The sequence below is a fragment of the Monomorium pharaonis genome, chromosome 7 (assembly GCF_013373865.1).
Source record: "Monomorium pharaonis isolate MP-MQ-018 chromosome 7, ASM1337386v2, whole genome shotgun sequence".
Classification (NCBI taxonomy): Eukaryota; Metazoa; Arthropoda; class Insecta; order Hymenoptera; family Formicidae; genus Monomorium; species Monomorium pharaonis.
Genome location: NC_050473.1, coordinates 15851117 through 15866206, shown reverse-complemented (window position 1 = coordinate 15866206; position 15090 = coordinate 15851117).

Here is a 15090-nt window from a genome sequence, read left to right as displayed (position 1 = left end):
CTTTATGTGTGACTAATTGAAGGGATTCGATCAAGAATGTATCTTGAACGAAAATCATTTCGTCCGTTTTTAAAAAGTGGTCTTTAGTGGAGTTAATACAAAGAATGCGGATACACTTATCATCAGCATGCGGGATTTGATAGAATCGTTAACCAACGCGAGTTGAAGAATTCCGAATAATATATAGATTCTTTTGAGAGATTATATGGTTGACGATTGAAAATGATCGGCTTTTTCACAAACTTTATCAGTATTAATAACAACTCCCATTAACGTTATTATTCTATGTTGGAGCTATGTTGCAAGCGGTACATTATATTGTATCTCCGATCATTGGGTTGTTCATTTTTATACACGAATGGAATATTTAATACACAATCATAATCGTTATTTTTGAAATACAGTTTGTTTCAATCTCAGTTTGTTCTAACGTCATTTAGTCGATTAGTGCACTGAAAAAAATTGATTGAATTAATCTGAAATATGAATAATATAGCCTAACTGTTTGATGAAATATAACGGATCCATATTTCCCATTATTGTGATAAAGATTCGGTATCTATTTTTATACTGTGTAATTATCTATATCATAATATTACTGTGTTTCAAGTTTTAAGTGCTGTCAATCCAGTATTCCAACAGTACAATCTTATTATCTAACACCATGTAGGTACTTTACTTTAGTACCCAATACTTAAAGTTCGTAATAGGTTCATACTGAGAGAGTATCTTATCAATATTCAATTTCCACTTGGGATAATAACGAAGCTGATATAAAATGGTATACAATATAAAGTTGAAAACTTAAAATAATTACTAGAATTGTTGTCGTATTCGAGACGACATTCTCCGTGTGGACGACGCCTAACATCGTGCATGGAAACCGGAGTTGTGCCGATGGGCGTCAATTTGCCGCCTTGGGCAATCGACTCTGCTACCAGGTCGGTTAGCACGCCATCATTTACGTGAAATTTATGAAAAGCGAAGCACCTTCCGGACATGAGGAACGGTGGAGGCTCTGCCAGTCTATTCTGTGAGTAAGCCGTTCGCCTGAGCGACTCAGCGTTGCACCACGAGCCACTACGAATAACTATACATTCGGTTCCATAGTTCCGTCAGTCGGCGTCGGCAACCTTGACCGAACATTACATGCTTTATGATTGCATTTAAAAGAAAATAGCCGAATTTTAGTTACTTCTCTAAATGACTGAATCTGTCTAAGAAGCTTCCAAAAATATATTCCATACATGATTTTCATTTGGAGATAAATTCAAAATTACTAACTATTAATATTATGATGTGCGGATAACGCACATTGTGATAATTAGTTGTCGACTTTGATCTTTGTAACTTGAGATAGATAGGTAACAGTTAGTTCTATCATCATAAACCTTGAACGAAAACGGCGAATAGAATAACTGGATTAAATGGAGAAATAATTGAATTTTTTGACAAGTTATGCACTTACATCACGTAAGTTTCAAAAATTAGTGAATGATAAAATGATATATTACGAACAAACTGGAGATAGTTTAAAGTTTATAGTTTAAACGAAAGAATTACGATTATTTACATTTTTTATATTCTTGCAAAAATCATAATTTCCAACGATATTGTAAAATATATTATGTACTTCTTTTTGTGAAAATATTACGAAACAGGAAATTATAACGTCTGTCTTGGTCACGTTAAAAAAATTTGGCGTTTAATACTACTTTAGAAATGCATTCAATATTTTAGAACGAAAACTAGTCAATACTATGCTGCTTTATCAGAAAATACAGAGCAACAAACGTTCTGTATCTACACATATAAATTTTCCTGCCATTTGCTCTTTCCAGTCACGTAATAACAATCGGTTATTTTCATTCGAAAGTATTGCATTAATGTCAGCTTTACCGAAAAAATTGCACGCAATAACAGCGATAAATGCATGCGTATGATGCGAGCTATAACTATTCTGTCTACTCGCGATTTTCTAAATTGTAATGCGGTAACTATCTGCCCGTGACGGAATTATTACATGTTCTACTGCACTAAGGTAAGCGAATTTTATGTGATCACTATTCCTTATGCAAATGAATGTTGGCTACACCGACAAGACAACATGACATATGTTCATCAATTCTGAAGCTATTCGGATTAGCATAATGCTATTTTTATCTAAAAATATGTAAACTGAACGATAAAACACACATTAGGCTTTTACATTGTATCTCAATAAAAAACTTTATTTTATCTCGAGATATGGAAGATTTAACAGTCTGTCTGCGAAAAATGCAAACGTCTGTAATTTTTTAATTACAACTCTTATTTAATAATCGTAAAACGGTCGTAATCGCTCTCTCCTAAAATCGCATATCTCTGCGCATGCTGTACACGAAATATTTTCTTTAGAGCAACGATCTTTCCTTGTAGAAGCGCGCGAAAGATTTTATCGCATTTGGCGACACGCGATGACCGAAAAAAATGGAGCACCTATTCTGCCATGGCAAACCTGCTCCTGGAGTCTTTCGTGCATTGGTATCCTTCGATTTATCGCATTTCTCGCGTGCATACCGAGTATTACTTTAGCATTTTGCTGCTTATGAACTTCTCTGCGGCGATATGGAAAAAAAAAACAAGACACGAAAAATATGACGTCGTACACCTTCTCTTCTCTCTTTTTGGTTCTCTCTGTTTTGTTCTTATCCTCTCATCTCTTTCTTTTTCATTCTTTGATTTTTCTTTTTCTTCACCCTCTGTGTCCTACCTTCTTTCTAGGTGTTACCTCTTTTTCGATCTCTCTACCTGTCTCTTTATTTGGCTCACTCTCCCTACTCTTTACGTTTCCAAAGAGTTACTCTCCTTACTCCAATTCGCTCGCTCTTTCCCCTCCTCTACATATTTAGTTACCCATAAACGATTGGCATGCAATTTCTCGAGTGTACGCATATCGCAACGTGTTTCTGCCACGTTCGTGTTACCATCGTCTCATGTACACGTGCGTGTAAACCGCTGCACGATCGCACGCACGCACGCACGCACGCACGCACGCACGTATGCATGCACGTCTGCCTATCTTGCGTATCGCCCGGGGACGAATTTCGGCCGGGAATGCATCGCTCATCCTCTTTCGGCTCACTTTAGTGCACACGATAGATGTATCGGTGATCGTTTCTTGAACTACACTCGTTAATATTTACGGTATAATCAGAGATACGCGAATCTACGGATGTTGTTCTCAATTCAGGAAATGCGATCTAACGAAAAATTTTTCTCTCGCTTTAAATTCACGTATAATTAGTACAAAATTTTATTGCTAACATACAAGTAAGCTATATTATTTGAATAATTTTACCATTTATACTCGAGATTTTTCATAGAAAAGACTTCCTATATTTCCAATAAATCTTACTTCAATTATATAAATAACTTTCAGTTTTCTTATATATAAAGTGGAAATTTTTTTCTAAAATTACTTTGTTAGTTTAATTTTTTATACGATTAAAATTTGTTATACGATATCGCATGTGACTATAGCTTATCGTTATACATATTCATACGTGCAAATATCTTTCAGGGGCTATTATGAAATTTATATCTATTAATTTGCTTATATATACAATGTACAATATTGTATGTAGTCGCGCGTATACTAATATGTTGTTACCTTTCGAATATCTGTATAAATTATTAGGGTATATTATACATATACATTAAATATATTATTACGATATATTCTAATAAAGTTATTATTTATTTAAAGATAATATTACTAAAATTTATAAGATGTAATTTAAAAAAGTTTTTTATATTTACCGTACATATACCTGCACAGAAAAAAATGTAATATAGCCAATAACATATGTAATTGCGGGCTGCCAACTACATAAAATACTCAATACAATAATATTTGCTATTAATGCAAGTACAATGTTGATACTGCAATAGCATATATTATTGTATTGAGTATATCTGTAATTGGCAGCCCGCAATAACATATCTTATTGAATATATTACTTTTTTTTCAGTGTAGGATATTACTTTAAAGATAAATTTATAAAATTAGGCTTTTTTTATACCATTTTTAATTTAAAATTTTTATACATTTACCGATTTTTAGTTAGAAATCAAAATTTGTATTGGGATTTCTTCAAGCTTTAACGAAGGCAATTGATTCAACATTTTACGAATCGACTATCATCGCATGCATGGCCGGCGATAAAATGTTATTTTATGACCGCGGTCGAGGGACACTGACGAACCTGCTAGTTCGGTTCTCACCGATCTTTTGCCAAGGACTTTACCGGCAGAAATAGCGGGTCGCCGATCAGATCGTATCCGATCTCGTCGCACCATACTTTATACACCATACTTTATACACACGTGCGCAAAACGTTATGTATGCGTGTGTCCATCAACACAAAGTACGATAAAATGTAGCATTGCGGAACCTCATAAACTATTTTCGAAAACGTAGAAATATATTTTGGTTGCATCAAGCATTGCACGGTTTGCATGTCAGATGCAACAAGGCTTTGCGTGATTATTAAGATGCGAAGAGGAAAGGAACCTAAATTTAATCTTTTTGGATGTTTTGACTACAACGTCGTACAGATTAGCGTATTATTAGAATGAAAATTATAGAGAGAAAGGGGAGGGGAAGAGGTGAAAGGAAAGGCACATAAGCTTCTTTATTTTACGTATAAATAACAGATTGTGCAAGCACAGAGAAAAAAAAGATAATCCTTATAAATTTATTAACTAAAAATCCGTTATTTTATCAAGTCTCATACATATATGGCATGATTATATTTTTTGAAAGATCCCTCTATGACCCTGACAAATATTGCTATCTGTGTCATGAGCTTGTAAAACGCCTTATCACTATTACTGTAGCACTTACGATAGTACGACTGAACAATGATATGCAATTATCACTTGCGCGTCATATTCGATTCAATATGGCATCATTTACATAAAACAATGTCTAATCATTGTTTTTAATTAAGTTATAACTTGTATCTTGCAAATTAGAACATTCTTATAACAGTATAAACAAGAATAACGATTTTTTTATATATTAGTTTAAAAGTATATTTTTTTACGCAATACATGATTTTGATTATTAATACTGATATAATATATCTCTTCATTGTTTTGTACACTGAGGAAAAAATGTTGTTAACCTGACCAATTTTTTAACTGGATTAAATTTCTTCAGTTCAAGTATTTATTCATTTAATTTAAATACATGAAATACTTAAGTTTTAATTCAAATATTTATATATTTGATTGAAATATATAAACAATTGAATTAAAGAAATTTAATCAAGTTGAAACATTTAGTCAAATTGACAACTTCTTTTCAGTGTATATATTTGTTTTCTTATTTTATTGTAAACAAAGATTGTAAGATATATATTATTAATATTTTATAGAGAAGCTCTTCTCTTGTTTTAAACAAATATTTAATTTTTTACTATACTGTACTTATTAAATTGTTTCAATATCTTTTTATATGTATCTATTTCTGTGTCTATTCTAGTTTATCTAGACAGCTCGCCACGTTTCTACATCCGCTCAAAAGTTTCTTTCTCATAAACGTTAATAATTTAAAACTGCACGCTGCGACCTAGATAAGACTTAAAGTAATAAAGATAAAAGTTTATTACTATAATACTAAGCATTTGTGAAGATTGTAAAGTTGTAACGTTGAACTTTCACGAAAACACATATTAGTCGCTCCACATGAAAAGGCAATGAATGACAGGGTAATTCATTATATGCATATATTCATATAATTGATACAGTACATCGTCGACGAGCAACCAAGCAATTTTATATTCTTGAAACAAAATATTACTCGTATTTTCTTTAAAATAAAGATACGCGTTACTTCAATTACACAACAATTTTATCAATTAGAGATAAATAACAATTTTCTAAATTTGTTAACTCATCAGAAAGAGAGAGGTGGGGAGAGAGAGAGAGAGAGAGAGAGATGTATGAAAATTATATTTGGCAACTATAGTTCATAGTTTTCTTTTTTTCAAATAATGCTAAACGAGTGTACAAGTATATGTATATGTGCTCAGGTATCGTCTAAAGTTACAAAGTATATTCACTGTTTCTCTTGTCTCGTGCTTTCCCCCTCCTCTCTCTTTCTCTCTTTTTTTCTCTCTCTCTCTCTCTCTCTCTCTCTCTCTCTTTCTCTCCTCGACTTTCGCCATAGCACTTATTTAACCGCTCCATCAGGCCTCGTGTCACATTCTTTCAGTCATTGATAGAAGCTTATAAAGTTTATCCATCCAAGAAAGCGGCAAATGTAAGGCAACACTGCCTACATAGTATTGAATTTTTGCATGGATTTGTCAGGTCTCTCTATTCTCGATGATTTTATAAAAATTATTACTATTATATTACTATTATGTATGATTCTTTAAGCATAAAGGAAGATGGCGCATGCATTTGTATTAATACGAGAACTATTGTGCAGCCAAAGTGCAACTAAAGTGCATACAAGTATGCATTGTAATAACAGACAGTATCCTGTTCTCAAATTCTTTTCATGAGCAGTGTAATAAAAAATGTGGCACACAGTGAATTCAGGTTTTAGGGGTACGAAGGAAATAATTAATAATAGATTAGAAAATTAATAATAAATTAAAAGTAAATATGCTAATATGTATGCTTCTCTACATTCTCAATATTTTTTATAAATGTAATTAAAGTCGCGTATATTTTATGCGATATATTTTTTAATTGTAACTAATTTTGATTACAAAATTAATTTCAAAATTGATAGAGCATAATTAACAGTGGAATAAATAAAAACAAATCAATTTTTTTACGACATATATTGCTATTGAACGATAGGTAAGCTTTTTAAAATATGTTTATTGATAATGTGAAAAATTAAAAAACCAAATAACTAAATATTTAATATCTCATTATATCACTTGACATCACTGACGTACCGTTTTCTATATACATCTACATATCCTCTATATATCTAGGAATTAACATAAATCCAGATTGTGCATATAGAAGTAAAGAGTCGTTATAAAACTTGCAATGGCGATATAAGCTAAATTACAACGACTTTTTAATTCTCGTCACAAGTCCGATTCTCGTCAAAAGCCGATTCTTATCTGATTTATTTCGAGGCATTTTATGCAAGTCTGTTCTCCCGAGTGAGTAACCGGTGACATTGCTGCAAGACAACTTGTCAGGCGCCGCGCAAGGATTTTAATAAGACGAATACGGGAGAGCCTCGGTCGAACTCAGGTACGTGCATCCTGGACAGAGCAAAAAGTATAAAACAGGAGATGCGGTGAAGAAAAGAGAAGTAAGAAGAATATACGGCAAAAGAATGCGCCCGCTACCTACAGAGCTCATTGCCTTGCAATAAATTTGTAAATTACTCTGTCTTATTCACGTGTGGGTAAAACCTTTAATGTATTAATTGAATATATTTTTTTAATATATTCAAATACATAAACCTATAATCTTACACATTTCGTAACATTATTACCATTTTGTTTCAGTCTCGTGTGAGACAACCATTATTTATATTAAACTGTTTTCAAATCAAATTTTTCTAAGTCAGTTTTTAGTGTGTCCTCGAAACGTAAATTGAAACCTATAGACTTTGTTGTACCGGGAAATCCGATATGCAACCGAACACGAAACGACGGTGAGATCACATTAATCTCTTTTTCAATCCCGTTTTTCAGGCGAAAAATAGTCGCTCTTTGTTTAACAACTGTGAATTTTAAGGAAACTTATATTTAATGAAGATCTTGTAATTACTTAATTGATAACACGCTATTTATGTATCTTTTGATTCGTGCGCCGTGTATCACTTTATGATTATCAAACGAGGTATCTTTAATATATATAAATTGCAATCATTTATTATTTTATTGTTTTCTGCAAACATATTAATGTTAACTTAAAAAAAGTTAATAGATACACAAAATAATGAACAGTAGCTATTGCTCCTATTGTTTCAAACGTCATTAACTGATAATAAGTAATAAGTTATTTGATTTATCCAACTTTCACGATTTAAGCTTTACTAATTATGTGAAAATAAAAATGTTAAAACATTGTGCCAATAGTTGCATTTAATATGTAATATTTTTGTATTAAAGTGTGTTTAAGAAAAGATAAAAATATGAAATTCTGTGTTATGTGGGTGAGTACCTGATCTTTGACACTTAACGATAAATATTATAATTTATCTTTATGTCATTCTTAATTTGATTAGCTTATAAATAAGTCGATGTAGATTTATTGGAAATTTGAACTTTTTATGTATTTTAAATCCTTTATCATATTTAATTAAATCTATACATATAATATATTTAATTAAAGTATGTTTTATTCATATTTTGTGTATCATTAGCTTTTATTTTTAATAATTTTATTATTATAATAATCTAGAAAAATTTTATTACATATATAATAAAACACAATTTTTTGAAATTTAAATTCTGAAATTTAACGAATGTAACTGACAAGATAAAAAAAATATATATATATTTATATTTATATATAAAGTATCAGTCAAGATTTAAAATGAATTTTATGTTAATTATATTAACAAAATAAAATTATTAATGTGTTTATATCCTATATATATTAAAGTTAAAATCAAATTTTAATTGTATATAAAAGTTATTTAAAAATAACATAATATAAATTGAAATAAAGGAAAAAATATTATATTTATGTCGGTTAATGTATTGAAAAAGTATATACAAAATTAAAATAATTTGAATTAAAATAATATTAAAATATAAATCTTATGACTATTGTACGTATTTATTTCATTAAATTTTATTTTCTAAATGTTACTTTTTTTTCTTTTGTTGCTATCTTAAAAGTGACAGAAAATTACAAGAGATATTAAACTTCAGATATTACGTGTTCTAGCATGTTCGTGTTATATGCGTTTAATTAATCAAGTCTCTAATGTCTAAATGTTACTTCTATCTTTTTCTTGACAATGTTGAAATCAGGATCATACAATTGCGGTCTAAGCTCGGATCTTCACCGCTGCTATAAACAGAAACTACATATGAATCAAGCGGTGACGCGAATTATGGCGGTGGCAGATGAAGACCCGTTACGGGCAGTAAGTAGCATAGCGAAATTTCATCTTGCCACAACAACCCGACGACAATAACTGAACGTAGATACAAACTGTCACGGCGTTTCATTATTGCATCTGATAGAATCAGACAGACTCTCTCAGTCCTCGCTAATGAAACTGTCACTTATTCATATTCTGTGATAATGATACATTAATGTTATTTAATGTTACAAATTAATAATATTTACACATATTACATTGCATATGAAAAAGATGCGATGAATAAATTAGCGCTTCACATACTGTGTCATGTTTTACATTTGATATAATTGAGGTTTCTGTTATAATCAAACTATGTGCCAAAGAATTTAACATTAAATAATACAATTGATATTTGACATTCTACTTCTATTTAAAAACTCGTATTCTATACATTTCGAGATTTAATTTTGAATTTGTTCGACAAATTTGATCATTGGAAAAAAGGAGATATATTGATCTAAAAGTATTTGATTGAATGACCTTCATCATTAATGCTATTTTGCGCTTTGTCATGATTGCCGTGTCTACCTTCTTCTCGATTCTGTTTTAAAGATCTTATTGATCCTAAACGCCGTCGATATGAATAGTCGCGATCTTTGTTTTTGAAAGACAGCGCAATCGGCACAGCGAGAGAGAGACAGAGGGAGAGAAGGAGAGAGAGGGAGAGAGAAAGAGAGAGAGAGATATTATCCAGTTCTCTTGGCGCGAGAAAGCTATGCGAATGAGGCCGTCTTTCGGAGACGTATAAAAGCGCTACAGCATCCCGGCCGTGGAGTATTTCTGCACTATATATGCAATACGCTTATCCCTGGTTTATGCCCGAGACGCTGCATTTAAACGTTGCGACGACTTTTATAGGCCTATGCGCGAATCTGAGTGAAACTTACGCTCAGTTACGACGCGCCCGCAGTACCGCATACACTGGCACTATTTCCACTTAATGCACACGTGTACGTATACATTTATTGCGTGCATTCGCAGGTCACGCATACCATTGTGGGCATGATGTTACTTTTGCTTGAGGGAAGGAAGGAAGGAAGAGGGGGCAGGGCCGCCGGCCTTTAGAAAAAGTATGTAAAAAAAAATTTGTGGCGCTCATCGTCGGCACTGATTTTTCTACACAAATGATATACGATGGAAGTGCATCATCAATGCAGAAATGTTATTGAATATAACTCGATTATTCCTTTGTTAAATAAATATACATCTTATGTCAGGTGATATTGGCAATAAACAAGATGTTGAGGAGAAATCGCATCTGTAATTATAACACGCCGATATAAAAAGTGATTTACATCTACGTAAAGACCGAATAATATTCGTACCCCCTATTAGGTTTAATTGGTTTACCAAAAGACGAACTGCGAGACATTGATAATTTATGAAATCGCTAAAAGCACAACTAAAATATCTGCGGTATAAATCACAGGTTATATCGCGGATGTTGTCAGATAACCTTGACAAGCAATCTTGGTGTGCAATCGTGTTCGTAAAAGGGCACGATTACTCCTACGCTATCCGATGCTTGAGCGAACTGCGCGCCAAAGATAAGAAATTAAATGGAATTCTTATAAGCGTGCAATAAGCGCTCGTCGAGTTCTTAACGTCGTCGATGACACTGATGAAGGAAGAAAACATTCGTGTTTTCTTGGATACCGGTTACGAGATCCATGAAGTCTGCACGCGGCCCTGAATGCTGCGGCCGTGAGAGAATGCGTGCAACGCACTTTCCGACGCGATATCGGTTCATCAGTAACAGTGTCTTCTTGACCGGTGGTAGGTCCGATTAATTAGCCACAGAATCGTAATTTTTATTCGCGTGTCCGAGCTACCATGCAAATTTATAATACTTAACTTTGTCGTGGATATAAAGAGTTTTGACGTCGTTATTTTATGAACAACATTTTATTGCTTTTTAAATTCGTAATCGCTATCTGCGAGATGCGCTAATTAAAACAATCTCTGGATAAAACACCGTATAAAAACAGAGAAAGAGAAACAATTATAGCATTAGCTTTGATGATCGAGCTGGTTAAAATGTACCGTATAAGAATGCTTTTTTTACAAAATAAAATTTGAATAAAATAGGAATTAAAATTAAAAAATTATTACAAACTTATGCTAAAAATATATAAGTGACATACGTAAAGTTCGTGTAAGAGCATAACAAATTCTGTTGTGCCAGTCAAGAGTTAATGGCACCGTCGCAATATCGCCGTGATATTCGTTGAAAAAAATCTCGTCACAAGAACGTACCGGAACATCGAATACCAGTTATCGATGCAATACTATCGTCTCTCCGCGGAATGAAAGCGAGCAGTAAAATAATATCGAGACAAAACACCATATTGAAGCGGTCCACTTCTATCGGCCGTTCCGCGTTAAATGTGGAGCGAAAGTTTTTGCACAGATCTTTTTACTTAAATAAAACCTTTGTGTCAGGCAATCCCAAAACGAATATTCGAAATACTTCGCTAAGTCATGGTAGAACAGCGTGAGCGAGATGCATCGCGAGATTACCTGGCCTTCTTTTGCGCATCGTTGTTAAGGTGAAACGATCGAGCGCGAATGGTATATTAACGTACAAGTCAACAAAAAATGAAATTATGTCGGTACAATAAAAAAACGATAAATAAATTGCCTTTATCTGCGATCATATTTTACTATAACAAATAATAAATTACTTTTCAAGAAAGAAAATACTTCTATTAGCGCTTTCATTAATCACACTGGCTATTGAATGCCTATTTTGCTGTAGCTACTATACCAAATTAGTTATAAGAAATTCTACGATATTTATCGGACAATTTTTTAAAGATACGTTGTCATCTTTAATCCAAACATTAAATATTCATTTTTCTTAATCCATTTTTTTTAAACTAGCTATTTCTTACGCTGAGATTTATACATCGAACGCTATATTACGTTATGTACGTTGTGTACACAGCATTCGCTATGTTAGCAATATCGCGAAGTGTTTTTTTTAACATCGTTGTGGACAAGCATATATTTACCATATTGTTATCAGCAAAATGTTATATATAGCCAAATTTATGGCTACATGTAGCATTTTTATTATTATTTATATTTAGTATTATTTATTATTATTTATATTTAGTATTATTAGTAATAATAACAACTTTTTTTTAAACAGCGAATATACAATATATGTAGCATACATGGCGTGTTCTGTGTAGCCACAATATCATTCTATTTTAATCAATATTTTGAATTTTGTGTCGAATTTGACATGAACAATAAAACAGTTTCAATTTTTAATTGAGTATAAATCTCGGTTCTTTAATCAAAAAATGTTTTTTGGACAATTCACATCTTGAAATATAAGTTTATATAATTTAAAATGACTTTCTCTAAGTATTTTACTTTATATACTGTCAAGATGTTATTCAAATTCAAAATTGTCGTTTGTAAATGTAGATGATCATTCATAATTATACAAACTGATTAATAAGACAAAGAATTAATAATTAAATAAGTATTATAAAATTAATTTGAGAAATTGAATAGAATTCACAAAGAGATATGCTGAAAATCACAAATTTTTAAAATCAATAAAATTAGATTGTTACAATATTCGATTATAATTATAATTATAACATTATAAATATTATAATTTATTAATATACTTCCAGCTATATATTATTTTAGATATGCGGCAAGTTTTTTGTGTTTCGAATGTATTTAGTAGAAATCCCGGATATCAATTCCAATACGCACTTATACTTAATATTTATATCATTATCTTACCTAACCGGTTAAAATGGAGAAAGTTAACAAGAAGAATTAAAGTGATAAATTGATCTCATTACGTTCTCGTGTCTCTTAAATTAACCATATTATAATAACGTTACAGTGTCTAAGTTCTATTGAATTTTGTTACAAATAAGCGCATATATCACAGTATGTATCCTTTTCTTTGTGTGTTTCAAACTCAAGTTCTTGTTATACCGACAACTACAATATAGACAGTCGATACATCTAAAAGCTACAAAGTATAATAATATTAATGATACAATAATATTAATGAAATAATTTACAGTTTTACACATAATATTAATGTGTTTTGTTAATAAGTTTCTAATTTCTGACATTTTATGATAATGAATATTATGTTTTATAGATGTACATCTACGGTAAGATAACATTCTACTTTTATTTAAACTTTTCATTTATAGCGAATTATGATAAATAATAATCATATCAACAGTAGGAAATAATATCGAATATTGGTAATTCTTGAGGAAAATGTTCTTCGTGCATAGGTACAGTCGGGATGCGAACATAGGAGTGCAAGAATATTGTTTCCCGTCAGTCGGTCTCCGTTGTCTGCGTTTATCGACGTTAAGCGAGTGGTTTTAGGTACCTTGCTCTAGGATCGCTGCATATGCCTGAACTGCCTGAACCAGGCAACCACTCGTGCTCATCGTGAATGCTCGATACATCCTTCGAAGGGGCGGGAGGGAGAAGGTTGTTTCTACCCCTGTTTTCCTTTTCTGAGACGGAGACCTCCGTTAGGGGTGGAGAAAACTCGAAGGACCCGAGAGAGAGCCCACGAAGATGCGTGGCAGTCGAGCGTGAAAACGAGTTCACTGGTTATATATTTCTCGGTTCGCCGGGGCGTTAAAGTGTTGAAATTTCATTGAGGATCTAATGAAGCGCGCCGGATAAGGTCTCTCCTTCTCTCGCGCGGGCTGTTTGTTCGTAGGGTGGATGGCCCTTCGAGATGCGTAAGCGAATTTACATGCTTCAGGATGGTTCTCGGTTACTCCGTCTCTCGGAAGACCGGAGTACCGGCTCCGAGTTTTTCAGCTAGAACGTCCGCTCGCGTTTAAGAGGGACCCCCACCTTGCATTTCATTAACTTTCCGTTATTAGTATTTTCTCCGATATAATGTACGTATTAATAGATATTTTTTAATTTTATATTGAATGATGAATTAAAAAAAAAAGTTATCCACACATTACGTTTAATTTGGAAAAGGATTTTAATAATATTTAAATTACAGTCTGTTGTGAGAATAAAAACCATTTTATATAATGTTAAAGTATTTCCTGCAGTTCTAAAACTTTTGGAAATATGTGGGACATGAGGTTCAGAAAAATTTATCTTTATTCTATAACGTAAGCCGAGGGAAAGTTATTTGGCAATAAAGATGTTATTTTTATCTGAAATATATATCTATAAAGCAGGATTTAGTTGGCGTAGCTTGAGCGGCGTGCGTATCGACTTCCGTTCTGATTGCCCTTTCAAAAGTTTTTGCATTAAAATTTCACACACGTGTAACTCGAAAGTTGCTGGTATAAGTGTGAGAAATAGTACGCGACATTACCTCGAAGGGTGCTAAGTCGAGAAGACTCGCATCCGCCAGGTTGCTCCCGTCTTCGACTCGGCCAAATGGATCAAAGTAGAAACTTTGCTGCTCTCGCGCGTCTTTTATCAGCGGATCGTACCGTCCTTGGGATATATAAATACGTCTTTCTCATGACACAAATAGTCGATCAGCATATGTTAGGAATGCAAGACTGTCGAGATCCGTGTGTTCGTCATACATGGAAACTTTCCACGCTCATAGAAACGCGATCGCGTACTAATATCACGAATCATGAATAATATGAGGATTTATTTTAGGTCAGTGATCTTCGGAAAGGGGAAATAAAGGTTGCCAGACATATACCGCATTTATTTTTTTTTATTAAGTTTATTTTATATATCGACAACAACACGTCATACATTAGAAAACAGAAGGTTTCTTGAAGCAAACTCGAATGAAAAGTTTTGTGGAACAATCCGAGAGACACTATGTGAGTGTGCCGCGCCATCATCTATGGAGTCGTATATATATAATATTGCGTGTTCTTGTGTTTCATATGTTGCGTGTACGTATTTGTATGTATTTCCATGTGTTTGCACGTGTATGGCTATGTGTATATGTGTGTGTCTCC